This window comes from Oncorhynchus masou, chromosome 5 (assembly GCF_036934945.1).
Source record: "Oncorhynchus masou masou isolate Uvic2021 chromosome 5, UVic_Omas_1.1, whole genome shotgun sequence".
In the NCBI taxonomy this organism is placed as follows: Eukaryota; Metazoa; Chordata; class Actinopteri; order Salmoniformes; family Salmonidae; genus Oncorhynchus; species Oncorhynchus masou.
In genome coordinates this window covers 1,572,126-1,586,269 of record NC_088216.1, presented here as the reverse complement: position 1 = coordinate 1,586,269, position 14,144 = coordinate 1,572,126, and the positions used below count along the sequence as shown (strand labels likewise).

Sequence of the window (14,144 nt, the reverse complement as noted above, 5' to 3'; positions counted from 1 at the left end):
AAAAATAAGAAAAAAAATAGTGATACCAAACTTCAGATTTTGACAGTGATGTTGAAACCACCGTGCCAAAATCTATGTATGGTCTGAAATTCTACAACCCCTGAGACAAAAAGATTGATTTCATTCTAAAGTAATACATATCGATATGGACCTTAAGATGTGGTATCCACCTTGACGAAAGTATGTATTGTGTGAAAGTCCAAAACGACAGTGAATTCATTTTCACTTCCATCTTCAGCCAACACTGTCTTTTTAAATGCTTTGCTGCCCACTGTGAGGATCAAACTCACGACCTTCAGATTATGAGACTGACGCGCTAACTACTGCGCTAATGAGGCCCTTCTTGGTAACATGTCCAAAAATAAGAAAAAAAATGTTGATACCGAACTTCAGATTTTGACAGTGATGTTGAAACCACCGTGCCAAAATGTATGTATGGTCTGAAATTCTACAACCCCTGAGACAAAAAGATTGATTTCATTATAAAGTAATACATATCGATATGAACCTTAAGATGTGGTATCCACCTTGACAAAAGTATGTATTGTGTGAAAGTCCAAAACGACAGTGAATTCATTTTCACTTCCATCTTCAGCCAACACTGTCTTTTTAAAAGCTTTGCTGCCTCGTGTGAGGATCAAACTCACGACCTTCAGATTATGAGACTGACGCACTACCTACTGCGCTAACAAGGCCATTCTTTTTAAAATATCCAAAAATAAGAAAAAAAATGTTGATACCAAACTTCAGATTTTGACAGTGATGTTGAAACCACCGTGCCAAAATCTATGTATGGTCTGAAATTCTACAACCCCTGAGACAAAAAGATTGATTTCATTCTAAAGTAATACATATCGATATGGACCTTAAGATGTGGTATCCACCTTGACGAAAGTATGTATTGTGTGAAAGTCCAAAATCACAGTGAATTCATTTTCACCTTCAGCCAACACTGTCTTTTTTAAAGCTTTGCTGCCTCGTGTGAGGATCGAACTCACGACCTTCAGATTATGAGACTGACGCGCTACCTACTGCGCTAACAAGGCCATTCTTTTTAAAATGTCCAAAAATAAGAAAAAAAATAGTGATACCAAACTTCAGATTTTGACAGTGATGTTGAAACCACCGTGCCAAAATGTATGTATGGTCTGAAATTCTACAACCCCTGAGACAAAAAGATTGATTTCATTCTAAAGTAATACATATCGATATGAACCTTAAGATGTGGTATCCACCTTGACAAAAGTATGTATTGTGTGAAAGTCCAAAATATCAGTGAACTAATTTTCACTTCATCTTCAGCCAACACTGTCTTTGTAAATGCATTGCTGCCTCGTGTGAGGATCGAGATCACGACCTTCAGATTATGAGACTGACGCGCGACCTACTGCGCTAACGAGGCCCTTCTTGTAAAAATGTCCAAAAATAAGAAAAAAATATCGATACCGAACTTCAGATTTTGACAGTGATGTTGAAACCACCGTGCCAAAATGTATGTATGGTCTGAAATTCTACACCCCTGAGACAAAAAGATTGATTTCTTTCTAAAGTAATACATATCGATATGGACCTTAAGATGTGGTATCCACCTTGACGAAAGTATGTATTGTGTGAAAGTCCAAAACGACAGTGAATTCATTTTCACTTCCATCTTCAGCCAACACTGTCTTTTTAAAAGCTTTGCTGCCGCGTGTGAGGATCAAACTCACGACCTTCAGATTATGAGACTGACGCACTACCTACTGCGCTAACAAGGCCATTCTTTTTAAAATATCCAAAAATAAGAAAAAAAATAGTGATACCAAACTTCAGATTTTGACAGTGATGTTGAAACCACCGTGCCAAAATGTATGTATGGTCTGAAATTCTACAACCCCTGAGACAAAAAGATTAATTTCATTCTAAAGTAATACATTTCGATATGAACCTTAAGATGTGGTATCCACCTTGACAAAAGTATGTATTGTGTGAAAGTCCAAAATATCAGTGAATTAATTTTCACTTCATCTTCAGCCAACACTGTCTTTGTAAATGCATTGCTGCCTCGTGTGAGGATCGAGATCACGACCTTCAGATTATGAGACTGACGCGCGACCTACTGCGCTAACGAGGCCCTTCTTGTAAAAATGTCCAAAAATAAGAAAAAAAATATCGATACCGAACTTCAGATTTTGACAGTGATGTTGAAACCACCGTGCCAAAATGTATGTATGGTCTGAAATTCTACACCCCTGAGACAAAAAGATTGATTTCATTCTAAAGTAATACATATCGATATGGACCTTAAGATGTGGTATCCACCTTGACGAAAGTATGTATTGTGTGAAAGTCCAAAACGACAGTGAATTCATTTTCACCTTCAGCCAACACTGTCTTTTTAAAAGATTTGCTGCCCCGTGTGAGGATCGAACTCACGACCTTCAGATTATGAGACTGACGCGCTACCTACTGCGCTAACGAGGCCCTTCTTGGAAAAATATCCAAAAATAAGAAAAAAATATCGATACCGAACTTCAGATTTTGACAGTGATGTTGAAACCACCGTGCCAAAATGTATGTATGGTCTGAAATTCTACAACCCCTGAGACAAAAAGATTGATTTCATTATAAAGTAATACATATCGATATGAACCTTAAGATGTGGTATCCACCTTGACGAAAGTATGTATTGTGTGAAAGTCCAAAATAGCAGTGAATTCATTTTCACCTTCAGCCAACACTGTCTTTTTAAAAGATTTGCTGCCCCGTGTGAGGATCGAACTCACGACCTTCAGATTATGAGACTGACGCGCTACCTACTGCGCTAACGAGGCCCTTCTTGGTAACATGTCCAAAAATAAGAAAAAAATATCGATACCGAACTTCAGATTTTGACAGTGATGTTGAAACCACCGTGCCAAAATGTATGTATGGTCTGAAATTCTACACCCCTGAGACAAACAGATTGATTTCATTCTAAAGTAATACATATCGATATGGACATTAAGATGTGGTATCCACCTTGACGAAAGTATGTATTGTGTGAAAGTCCAAAACGACAGTGAATTCATTTTCACCTTCAGCCAACACTGTCTTTTTAAAAGCTTTGCTGCCCCGTGTGAGGATCGAACTCACGACCTTCAGATTATGAGACTGACGCGCTACCTACTGCGCTAACGAGGCCCTTCTTGGAAAAATGTCCAAAAATAAGTAAAAAAATATCGATACCGAACTTCAGATTTTGACAGTGATGTTGAAACCACCGTGCCAAAATGTATGTATGGTCTGAAATTCTACAACCCCTGAGACAAAAAGATTGATTTCATTATAAAGTAATACATATCGATATGAACCTTAAGATGTGGTATCCACCTTGACGAAAGTATGTATTGTGTGAAAGTCCAAAATAGCAGTGAATTCATTTTCACCTTCAGCCAACACTGTCTTTTTAAAAGATTTGCTGCCCCGTGTGAGGATCGAACTCACGACCTTCAGATTATGAGACTGACGCGCTACCTACTGCGCTAACGAGGCCCTTCTTGGTAACATGTCCAAAAATAAGAAAAAAATGTTGATACCGAACTTCAGATTTTGACAGTGATGTTGAAACCACCGTGCCAAAATGTATGTATGGTCTGAAATTCTACAACCCCTGAGACAAAAAGATTGATTTCATTCTAAAGTAATACATATCGATATGGACCTTAAGATGTGGTATCCACCTTGACGAAAGTATGTATTGTGTGAAAGTCCAAAACGACAGTGAATTCATTTTCACTTCCATCTTCAGCCAACACTGTCTTTTTAAAAGCTTTGCTGCCGCGTGTGAGGATCAAACTCACGACCTTCAGATTATGAGACTGACGCGCTACCTACTGCGCTAACGAGGCCCTTCTTGTAAAAATGTCCAAAAATAAGAAAAAAATATCGATACCGAACTTCAGATTTTGACAGTGATGTTGAAACCACCGTGCCAAAATGTATGTATGGTCTGAAATTCTACAACCCCTGAGACAAAAAGATTGATTTCATTATAAAGTAATACATATCGATATGAACCTTAAGATGTGGTATCCACCTTGACAAAAGTATGTATTGTGTGAAAGTCCAAAATATCAGTGAATTAATTTTCACTTCATCTTCAGCCAACACTGTCTTTGTAAATGCATTGCTGCCTCGTGTGAGGATCGAGATCACGACCTTCAGATTATGAGACTGACGCGCGACCTACTGCGCTAACGAGGCCCTTCTTGTAAAAATGTCCAAAAATAAGAAAAAAATATCGATACCGAACTTCAGATTTTGACAGTGATGTTGAAACCACCGTGCCAAAATGTATGTATGGTCTGAAATTCTACACCCCCTGAGACAAAAAGATTGATTTCTTTCTAAAGTAATACATATCGATATGGACCTTAAGATGTGGTATCCACCTTGACGAAAGTATGTATTGTGTGAAAGTCCAAAACGACAGTGAATTCATTTTCACTTCCATCTTCAGCCAACACTGTCTTTTTAAAAGCTTTGCTGCCGCGTGTGAGGATCAAACTCACGACCTTCAGATTATGAGACTGACGCACTACCTACTGCGCTAACCAGGCCATTCTTTTTAAAATATCCAAAAATAAGAAAAAAAATAGTGATACCAAACTTCAGATTTTGACAGTGATGTTGAAACCACCGTGCCAAAATGTATGTATGGTCTGAAATTCTACAACCCCTGACACAAAAAGATTGATTTCATTATAAAGTAATACATATCGATATGAACCTTAAGATGTGGTATCCACCTTGACGAAAGTATGTATTGTGTGAAAGTCCAAAATATCAGTGAACTAATTTTCACTTCATCTTCAGCCAACACTGTCTTTTTAAAAGCTTTGCTGCCGCGTGTGAGGATCAAACTCACGACCTTCAGATTATGAGACTGACGCGCTACCTACTGCGCTAACGAGGCCCTTCTTGTAAAAATGTCCAAAAATAAGAAAAAAAATGTTGATACCGAACTTCAGATTTTGACAGTGATGTTGAAACCACCGTGCCAAAATGTATGTATGGTCTGAAATTCTACAACCCCTGAGACAAAAAGATTGATTTCATTATAAAGTAATACATATCGATATGAACCTTAAGATGTGGTATCCACCTTGACAAAAGTATGTATTGTGTGAAAGTCCAAAATATCAGTGAACTAATTTTCACTTCATCTTCAGCCAACACTGTCTTTGTAAATGCATTGCTGCCTCGTGTGAGGATCGAGATCACGACCTTCAGATTATGAGACTGACGCGCGACCTACTGCGCTAACGAGGCCCTTCTTGTAAAAATGTCCAAAAATAAGAAAAAAATATCGATACCGAACTTCAGATTTTGACAGTAATGTTGAAACCACCGTGCCAAAATGTATGTATGGTCTGAAATTCTACAACCCCTGAGACAAAAAGATTGATTTCATTCTAAAGTAATACATATCGATATGGACCTTAAGATGTGGTATCCACCTTGACAAAAGTATGTATTGTGTGAAAGTCCAAAACGACAGTGAATTCATTTTCACTTCCATCTTCAGCCAACACTGTCTTTTTAAAAGCTTTGCTGCCCGTGTGAGGATCAAACTCACGACCTTCAGATTATGAGACTGACGCACTACCTACTGCGCTAACGAGGCCATTCTTTTAAAATGTCCAAAAATAAGAAAAAAAATAGTGATACCAAACTTCAGATTTTGACAGTGATGTTGAAACCACCGTGCCAAAATCTATGTATGGTCTGAAATTCTACAACCCCTGAGACAAAAAGATTAATTTCATTCTAAAGTAATACATATCGATATGAACCTTAAGATGTGGTATCCACCTTGACAAAAGTATGTATTGTGTGAAAGTCCAAAATAGCAGTGAATTCATTTTCACCTTCAGCCAACACTGTCTTTTTAAATGCTTTGCTGCCTCGTGTGAGGATCGAACTCACGACCTTCAGATTATGAGACTGACGCGCGACCTACTGCGCTAACGAGGCCCTTCTTGTAAAAATGTCCAAAAATAAGAAAAAAATATCGATACCGAACTTCAGATTTTGACAGTGATGTTGAAACCACCGTGCCAAAATGTATGTATGGTCTGAAATTCTACAACCCCTGAGACAAAAAGATTGATTTCATTATAAAGTAATACATATCGATATGAACCTTAAGATGTGGTATCCACCTTGACAAAAGTATGTATTGTGTGAAAGTCCAAAACGACAGTGAATTCATTTTCACTTCCATCTTCAGCCAACACTGTCTTTTTAAAAGCTTTGCTGCCTCGTGTGAGGATCAAACTCACGACCTTCAGATTATGAGACTGACGCACTACCTACTGCGCTAACAAGGCCATTCTTTTTAAAATATCCAAAAATAAGAAAAAAAATAGTGATACCAAACTTCAGATTTTGACAGTGATGTTGAAACCACCGTGCCAAAATCTATGTATGGTCTGAAATTCTACAACCCATGAGACAAAAAGATTAATTTCATTCTAAAGTAATACATATCGATATGAACCTTAAGATGTGGTATCCACCTTGACAAAAGTATGTATTGTGTGAAAGTCCAAAATATCAGTGAACTAATTTTCACTTCATCTTCAGCCAACACTGTCTTTGTAAATGCATTGCTGCCTCGTGTGAGGATCGAGATCACGACCTTCAGATTATGAGACTGACGCGCGACCTACTGCGCTAACGAGGCCCTTCTTGTAAAAATGTCCAAAAATAAGAAAAAAATATCGATACCGAACTTCAGATTTTGACAGTGATGTTGAAACCACCGTGCCAAAATGTATGTATGGTCTGAAATTCTACACCCCTGAGACAAAAAGATTGATTTCATTCTAAAGTAATACATATCGATATGGACCTTAAGATGTGGTATCCACCTTGACGAAAGTATGTATTGTGTGAAAGTCCAAAACGACAGTGAATTCATTTTCACTTCCATCTTCAGCCAACACTGTCTTTTTAAAAGCTTTGCTGCCTCGTGTGAGGATCAAACTCACGACCTTCAGATTATGAGACTGACGCACTACCTACTGCGCTAACAAGGCCATTCTTGTAAAAATGTCCAAAAATAAGAAAAAAATATCGATACCGAACTTCAGATTTTGACAGTGATGTTGAAACCACCGTGCCAAAATCTATGTATGGTCTGAAATTCTACAACCCCTGAGACAAAAAGATTGATTTCATTCTAAAGTAATACATATCGATATGGACCTTAAGATGTGGTATCCACCTTGACGAAAGTATGTATTGTGTGAAAGTCCAAAATCACAGTGAATTCATTTTCACCTTCAGCCAACACTGTCTTTGTAAATGCTTTGCTGCCTCGTGTGAGGATCGAACTCACGACCTTCAGATTATGAGACTGACGCGCTACCTACTGCGCTAACAAGGCCATTCTTGTAAAAATGTCCAAAAATAAGAAAAAAAATATCGATACCGAACTTCAGATTTTGACAGTGATGTTGAAACCACCGTGCCAAAATGTATGTATGGTCTGAAATTCTACAACCCCTGAGACAAAAAGATTGATTTCATTATAAAGTAATACATATCGATATGAACCTTAAGATGTGGTATCCACCTTGACAAAAGTATGTATTGTGTGAAAGTCCAAAACGACAGTGAATTCATTTTCACTTCCATCTTCAGCCAACACTGTCTTTTTAAAAGCTTTGCTGCCCGTGTGAGGATCAAACTCACGACCTTCAGATTATGAGACTGACGCACTACCTACTGCGCTAACAAGGCCCTTCTTGGAAAAATGTCCAAAAATAAGAAAAAAATATCGATACCAAACTTCAGATTTTGACAGTGATGTTGAAACCACCGTGCCAAAATCTATGTATGGTCTGAAATTCTACAACCCCTGAGACAAAAAGATTAATTTCATTCTAAAGTAATACATTTCGATATGAACCTTAAGATGTGGTATCCACCTTGACAAAAGTATGTATTGTGTGAAAGTCCAAAATATCAGTGAATTAATTTTCACTTCATCTTCAGCCAACACTGTCTTTGTAAATGCATTGCTGCCTCGTGTGAGGATCGAGATCACGACCTTCAGATTATGAGACTGACGCGCGACCTACTGCGCTAACGAGGCCCTTCTTGTAAAAATGTCCAAAAATAAGAAAAAATATCGATACCGAACTTCAGATTTTGACAGTGATGTTGAAACCACCGTGCCAAAATGTATGTATGGTCTGAAATTCTACAACCCCTGAGACAAAAAGATTGATTTCATTTCTAAAGTAATACATATCGATATGGACCTTAAGATGTGGTATCCACCTTGACAAAAGTATGTATTGTGTGAAAGTCCAAAACGACAGTGAATTCATTTTCACTTCCATCTTCAGCCAACACTGTCTTTTTAAAAGCTTTGCTGCCGCGTGTGAGGATCAAACTCACGACCTTCAGATTATGAGACTGACGCACTACCTACTGCGCTAACAAGGCCATTCTTTTTAAAATATCCAAAAATAAGAAAAAAATAGTGATACCAAACTTCAGATTTTGACAGTGATGTTGAAACCACCGTGCCAAAATCTATGTATGGTCTGAAATTCTACAACCCCTGAGACAAAAAGATTGATTTCATTATAAAGTAATACATATCGATATGAACCTTAAGATGTGGTATCCACCTTGACAAAAGTATGTATTGTGTGAAAGTCCAAAATAGCAGTGAATTCATTTTCACCTTCAGCCAACACTGTCTTTTTAAAAGATTTGCTGCCCCGTGTGAGGATCGAACTCACGACCTTCAGATTATGAGACTGACGCGCTACCTACTGCGCTAACGAGGCCCTTCTTGGTAACATGTCCAAAAATAAGAAAAAAATATCGATACCGAACTTCAGATTTTGACAGTGATGTTGAAACCACCGTGCCAAAATGTATGTATGGTCTGAAATTCTACAACCCCTGAGACAAAAAGATTGATTTCATTCTAAAGTAATACATATCGATATGGACCTTAAGATGTGGTATCCACCTTGACAAAAGTATGTATTGTGTGAAAGTCCAAAATATCAGTGAATTAATTTTCACTTCATCTTCAGCCAACACTGTCTTCGTAAATGCATTGCTGCCTCGTGTGAGGATCGAGATCACGACCTTCAGATTATGAGACTGACGCGCTACCTACTGCGCTAACGAGGCCCTTCTTGGAAAAATATCCAAAAATAAGAAAAAAATATCGATACCGAACTTCAGATTTTGACAGTGATGTTGAAACCACCGTGCCAAAATGTATGTATGGTCTGAAATTCTACACCCCTGAGACAAAAAGATTAATTTCATTCTAAAGTAATACATTTCGATATGAACCTTAAGATGTGGTATCCACCTTGACAAAAGTATGTATTGTGTGAAAGTCCAAAATATCAGTGAATTATTTTTCACTTCATCTTCAGCCAACACTGTCTTCGTAAATGCATTGCTGCCTCGTGTGAGGATCGAGATCACGACCTTCAGATTATGAGACTGACTCGTGACCTACTGCGCTAACGAGGCCCTTCTTGTAAAAATGTCCAAAAATAAGAAAAAAAATATCGATACCGAACTTCAGATTTTGACAGTGATGTTGAAACCACCGTGCCAAAATGTATGTATGGTCTGAAATTCTACAACCCCTGAGACAAAAAGATTGATTTCATTATAAAGTAATACATATCGATATGAACCTTAAGATGTGGTATCCACCTTGACGAAAGTATGTATTGTGTGAAAGTCCAAAATAGCAGTGAATTCATTTTCACCTTCAGCCAACACTGTCTTTTTAAAAGCTTTGCTGCCCCGTGTGAGGATCGAACTCACGACCTTCAGATTATGAGACTGACGCGCTACCTACTGCGCTAACGAGGCCCTTCTTGGAAAAATGTCCAAAAATAAGAAAAAAATATCGATACCGAACTTCAGATTTTGACAGTGATGTTGAAACCACCGTGCCAAAATGTATGTATGGTCTGAAATTCTACAACCCCTGAGACAAAAAGATTGATTTCATTCTAAAGTAATACATATCGATATGAACCTTAAGATGTGGTATCCACCTTGACAAAAGTATGTATTGTGTGAAAGTCCAAAACGACAGTGAATTCATTTTCACTTCCATCTTCAGCCAACACTGTCTTTTTTAAAGCTTTGCTGCCCCGTGTGAGGATCGAACTCACGACCTTCAGATTATGAGACTGACGCGCTACCTACTGCGCTAACGAGGCCCTTCCTGGAAAAATGTCCAAAAATAAGAAAAAAAATATCGATACCGAACTTCAGATTTTGACTACAACCCCTGAGACAAAAAGATTGATTTCATTCTAAAGTAATACATATCGATATGGACCTTAAGATGTGGTATCCACCTTGACAAAAGTATGTATTGTGTGAAAGTCCAAAAGTACAGTGAATTAATTTTCACTTCATCTTCAGCCAACACTGTCTTTGTAAATGCTTTGCTGCCTCGTGTGAGGATCGAGATCACGAACTTCAGATTATGAGACTGACGCGCGAACTACTGCGCTAACGAGGCCCTTCTTGTAAATATGTCCAAAAATAAGAAAAAAAATATCGATACCGAACTTCAGATTTTGACAGTGATGTTGAAACCACCGTGCCAAAATGTATGTATGGTCTGAAATTCTACAACCCCTGAGACAAAAAGATTGATTTCATTCTAAAGTAATACATATCGATATGGACCTTAAGATGTGGTATCCACCTTGACGAAAGTATGTATTGTGTGAAAGTCCAAAATAGCAGTGAATTCATTTTCACCTTCAGCCAACACTGTCTTTGTAAATGCTTTGCTGCCTCGTGTGAGGATCGAACTCACGACCTTCAGATTATGAGACTGACGCGCTACCTACTGCGCTAACGAGGCCCTTCTTGGAAAAATGTCCAAAAATAAGAAAAAAATATCGATACCGAACTTCAGATTTTGACAGTGATGTTGAAACCACCGTGCCAAAATGTATGTATGGTCTGAAATTCTACAACCCCTGAGACAAAAAGATTGATTTCATTATAAAGTAATACATATCGATATGAACCTTAAGATGTGGTATCCACCTTGACAAAAGTATGTATTGTGTGAAAGTCCAAAACGACAGTGAATTCATTTTCACTTCCATCTTCAGCCAACACTGTCTTTTTAAAAGCTTTGCTGCCCCGTGTGAGGATCAAACTCACGACCTTCAGATTATGAGACTGACGCGCTACCTACTGCGCTAACGAGGCCCTTCTTGTAAAAATGTCCAAAAATAAGAAAAAAAATATCGATATCGAACTTCAGATTTTGACAGTGATGTTGAAACCACCGTGCCAAAATGTATGTATGGTCTGAAATTCTACAACCCCTGAGACAAAAAGATTGATTTCATTATGAAGTAATACATATCGATATGAACCTTAAGATGTGGTATCCACCTTGACAAAAGTATGTATTGTGTGAAAGTCCAAAATACAGTGAATTCATTTTCACTTCCATCTTCAGCCAACACTGTCTTTTAAAAGCTTTGCTGCCCCGTGTGAGGATCAAACTCACGACCTTCAGATTATGAGACTGACGCGCTACCTACTGCGCTAACGAGGCCCTTCTCGGAAAAATGTCCAAAAATAAGAAAAAAAATATCGATACCGAACTTCAGATTTTGACAGTGATGTTGAAACCACCGTGCCAAAATGTATGTATGGTCTGAAATTCTACAACCCCTGAGACAAAAAGATTGATTTCATTATAAAATAATACATATCGATATGAACCTTAAGATGTGGTATCCACCTTGACAAAAGTACGTATTGTGTGAAAGTCCAAAACGACAGTGAATTCATTTTCACCTTCAGCCAACACTGTCTTTGTAAATGCTTTGCTGCCTCGTGTGAGGATCGAACTCACGACCTTCAGATTATGAGACTGACGCGCGACCTACTGCGCTAACGAGGCCCTTCTTGTAAAAATGTCCAAAAATAAGAAAAAAAATATCGATATCGAACTTCAGATTTTGACAGTGATGTTGAAACCACCGTGCCAAAATGTATGTATGGTCTGAAATTCTACAACCCCTGAGACAAAAAGATTGATTTCATTCTAAAGTAATACATATCGATATGGACCTTAAGATGTGGTATCCACCTTGACGAAAGTATGTATTGTGTGAAAGTCCAAAACGACAGTGAATTCATTTTCACTTCCATCTTCAGCCAACACTGTCTTTTTAAAAGCTTTGCTGCCCCGTGTGAGGATCAAACTCACGACCTTCAGATTATGAGACTGACGCGCTACCTACTGCGCTAACGAGGCCCTTCTTGGAAAAATGTCCAAAAATAAGAAAAAAAATATCGATACCGAACTTCAGATTTTGACAGTGATGTTGAAACCACCGTGCAAAAATGTATGTATGGTCTGAAATTCTACAACCCCTGAGACAAAAAGATTGATTTCATTATAAAGTAATACATATCGATATGAACCTTAAGATGTGGTATCCACCTTGACAAAAGTATGTATTGTGTGAAAGTCCAAAACGACAGTGAATTCATTTTCACCTTCAGCCAACACTGTCTTTGTAAATGCTTTGCTGCCTCGTGTGAAGATCGAACTCACGACCTTCAGATTATGAGACTGACGCGCTACCTACTGCGCTAACGAGGCCCTTCTCAGAAAAATGTCCAAAAATAAGAAAAAAAATATCGATACCGAACTTCAGATTTTGACAGTGATGTTGAAACCACCGTGCCAAAATGTATGTATGGTCTGAAATTCTACAACCCCTGAGACAAAAAGATTGATTTCATTATAAAGTAATACATATCGATATGAACCTTAAGATGTGGTATCCACCTTGACAAAAGTATGTATTGTGTGAAAGTCCAAAACGACAGTGAATTCATTTTCACTTCCATCTTCAGCCAACACTGTCTTTTTAAAAGCTTTGCTGCCCCGTGTGAGGATCGAACTCACGACCTTCAGATTATGAGACTGACGCGCTACCTACTGCGCTAACGAGACCCTTCTTGGTAACATGTCCAAAAATTAGAAAAAAAATGTCGATACCGAACTTCAGATTTTGACAGTGATGTGGTATCCACCTTGACAAAAGTATGTATTGTGTGAAAGTCCAAAAGGACAGTGAATTAATTTTCACTTCATCTTCAGCCAACACTGTCTTTGTAAATGCTTTGCTGCCTCGTGTGAGGATCGAGATCACGAACTTCAGATTATGAGACTGACGCGCGACCTACTGCGCTAACGAGGCCCTTCTTGTAAAAATGTCCAAAAATAAGAAAAAAAATATCGATACCGAACTTCAGATTTTGACAGTGATGTTGAAACCACCGTGCCAAAATGTATGTATGGTCTGAAATTCTACAACCCCTGAGACAAAAAGATTGATTTCATTCTAAAGTAATACATATCGATATGGACCTTAAGATGTGGTATCCACCTTGACGAAAGTATGTATTGTGTGAAAGTCCAAAATAGCAGTGAATTCATTTTCACCTTCAGCCAACACTGTCTTTTTAAATGCTTTGCTGCCCCGTGTGAGGATCGAACTCACGACCTTCAGATTATGAGACTGACGCGCTACCTACTGCGCTAACGAGGCCCTTCTTGGAAAAATGTCCAAAAATAAGAAAAAAAATATCGATACCGAACTTCAGATTTTGACAGTGATGTTGAAACCAACGTGCCAAAATCTATGTATGGTCTGAAATTCTACAACCCCTGAGACAAAAAGATTGATTTCATTCTAAAGTAATACATATCGATATGGACCTTAAGATGTGGTATCCACCTTGACGAAAGTATGTATTGTGTGAAAGTCCAAAATAGCAGTGAATTCATTTTCACCTTCAGCCAACACTGTCTTTGTAAATGCTTTGCTGCCTCGTGTGAGGATCGAGATCACGACCTTCAGATTATGAGACTGACGCGCGACCTACTGCGCTAACGAGGCCCTTCTTGTAAAAATGTCCAAAAATAAGAAAAAAAATATCGATACCGAACTTCAGATTTTGACAGTGATGTGGTATCCACCTTGACAAAAGTATGTATTGTGTGAAAGTCCAAAACGACAGTGAATTCATTTTCACTTCCATCTTCAGCCAACACTGTCTTT

The 14,144-nt window shown here is 38.2% G+C and overlaps 15 non-coding genes across 15 annotated transcripts; all 15 read right to left on the bottom strand.

The window, feature by feature from the left end:
- Positions 1 to 973: 973 nt before the first annotated feature.
- On the bottom strand, positions 974 to 1,046 carry trnam-cau (transfer RNA methionine (anticodon CAU)). The gene has a single exon. It is a non-coding gene; the product is annotated as a tRNA-Met (tRNA).
- Positions 1,047 to 2,390: 1,344 nt separating this feature from the next.
- trnam-cau (transfer RNA methionine (anticodon CAU)) lies at positions 2,391 to 2,463 on the bottom strand. The gene has a single exon. It is a non-coding gene; the product is annotated as a tRNA-Met (tRNA).
- A 277-nt stretch (positions 2,464 to 2,740) lies between these two features.
- On the bottom strand, positions 2,741 to 2,813 carry trnam-cau (transfer RNA methionine (anticodon CAU)). The gene has a single exon. It is a non-coding gene; the product is annotated as a tRNA-Met (tRNA).
- Positions 2,814 to 3,089: 276 nt separating this feature from the next.
- Positions 3,090 to 3,162, bottom strand: trnam-cau (transfer RNA methionine (anticodon CAU)). The gene has a single exon. It is a non-coding gene; the product is annotated as a tRNA-Met (tRNA).
- Positions 3,163 to 3,440: 278 nt separating this feature from the next.
- Positions 3,441 to 3,513, bottom strand: trnam-cau (transfer RNA methionine (anticodon CAU)). Its single transcript has one exon. It is a non-coding gene; the product is annotated as a tRNA-Met (tRNA).
- Positions 3,514 to 7,341: 3,828 nt separating this feature from the next.
- Positions 7,342 to 7,414, bottom strand: trnam-cau (transfer RNA methionine (anticodon CAU)). The gene has a single exon. It is a non-coding gene; the product is annotated as a tRNA-Met (tRNA).
- Positions 7,415 to 8,758: 1,344 nt separating this feature from the next.
- trnam-cau (transfer RNA methionine (anticodon CAU)) lies at positions 8,759 to 8,831 on the bottom strand. Its single transcript has one exon. It is a non-coding gene; the product is annotated as a tRNA-Met (tRNA).
- A 987-nt stretch (positions 8,832 to 9,818) lies between these two features.
- Positions 9,819 to 9,891, bottom strand: trnam-cau (transfer RNA methionine (anticodon CAU)). The gene has a single exon. It is a non-coding gene; the product is annotated as a tRNA-Met (tRNA).
- A 283-nt stretch (positions 9,892 to 10,174) lies between these two features.
- On the bottom strand, positions 10,175 to 10,247 carry trnam-cau (transfer RNA methionine (anticodon CAU)). The gene has a single exon. It is a non-coding gene; the product is annotated as a tRNA-Met (tRNA).
- A 586-nt stretch (positions 10,248 to 10,833) lies between these two features.
- trnam-cau (transfer RNA methionine (anticodon CAU)) lies at positions 10,834 to 10,906 on the bottom strand. The gene has a single exon. It is a non-coding gene; the product is annotated as a tRNA-Met (tRNA).
- Positions 10,907 to 11,189: 283 nt separating this feature from the next.
- On the bottom strand, positions 11,190 to 11,262 carry trnam-cau (transfer RNA methionine (anticodon CAU)). Its single transcript has one exon. It is a non-coding gene; the product is annotated as a tRNA-Met (tRNA).
- Positions 11,263 to 11,544: 282 nt separating this feature from the next.
- On the bottom strand, positions 11,545 to 11,617 carry trnam-cau (transfer RNA methionine (anticodon CAU)). The gene has a single exon. It is a non-coding gene; the product is annotated as a tRNA-Met (tRNA).
- A 635-nt stretch (positions 11,618 to 12,252) lies between these two features.
- trnam-cau (transfer RNA methionine (anticodon CAU)) lies at positions 12,253 to 12,325 on the bottom strand. The gene has a single exon. It is a non-coding gene; the product is annotated as a tRNA-Met (tRNA).
- A 635-nt stretch (positions 12,326 to 12,960) lies between these two features.
- On the bottom strand, positions 12,961 to 13,033 carry trnam-cau (transfer RNA methionine (anticodon CAU)). Its single transcript has one exon. It is a non-coding gene; the product is annotated as a tRNA-Met (tRNA).
- A 525-nt stretch (positions 13,034 to 13,558) lies between these two features.
- On the bottom strand, positions 13,559 to 13,631 carry trnam-cau (transfer RNA methionine (anticodon CAU)). The gene has a single exon. It is a non-coding gene; the product is annotated as a tRNA-Met (tRNA).
- Between the last annotated feature and the right edge of the window lie 513 nt (positions 13,632 to 14,144).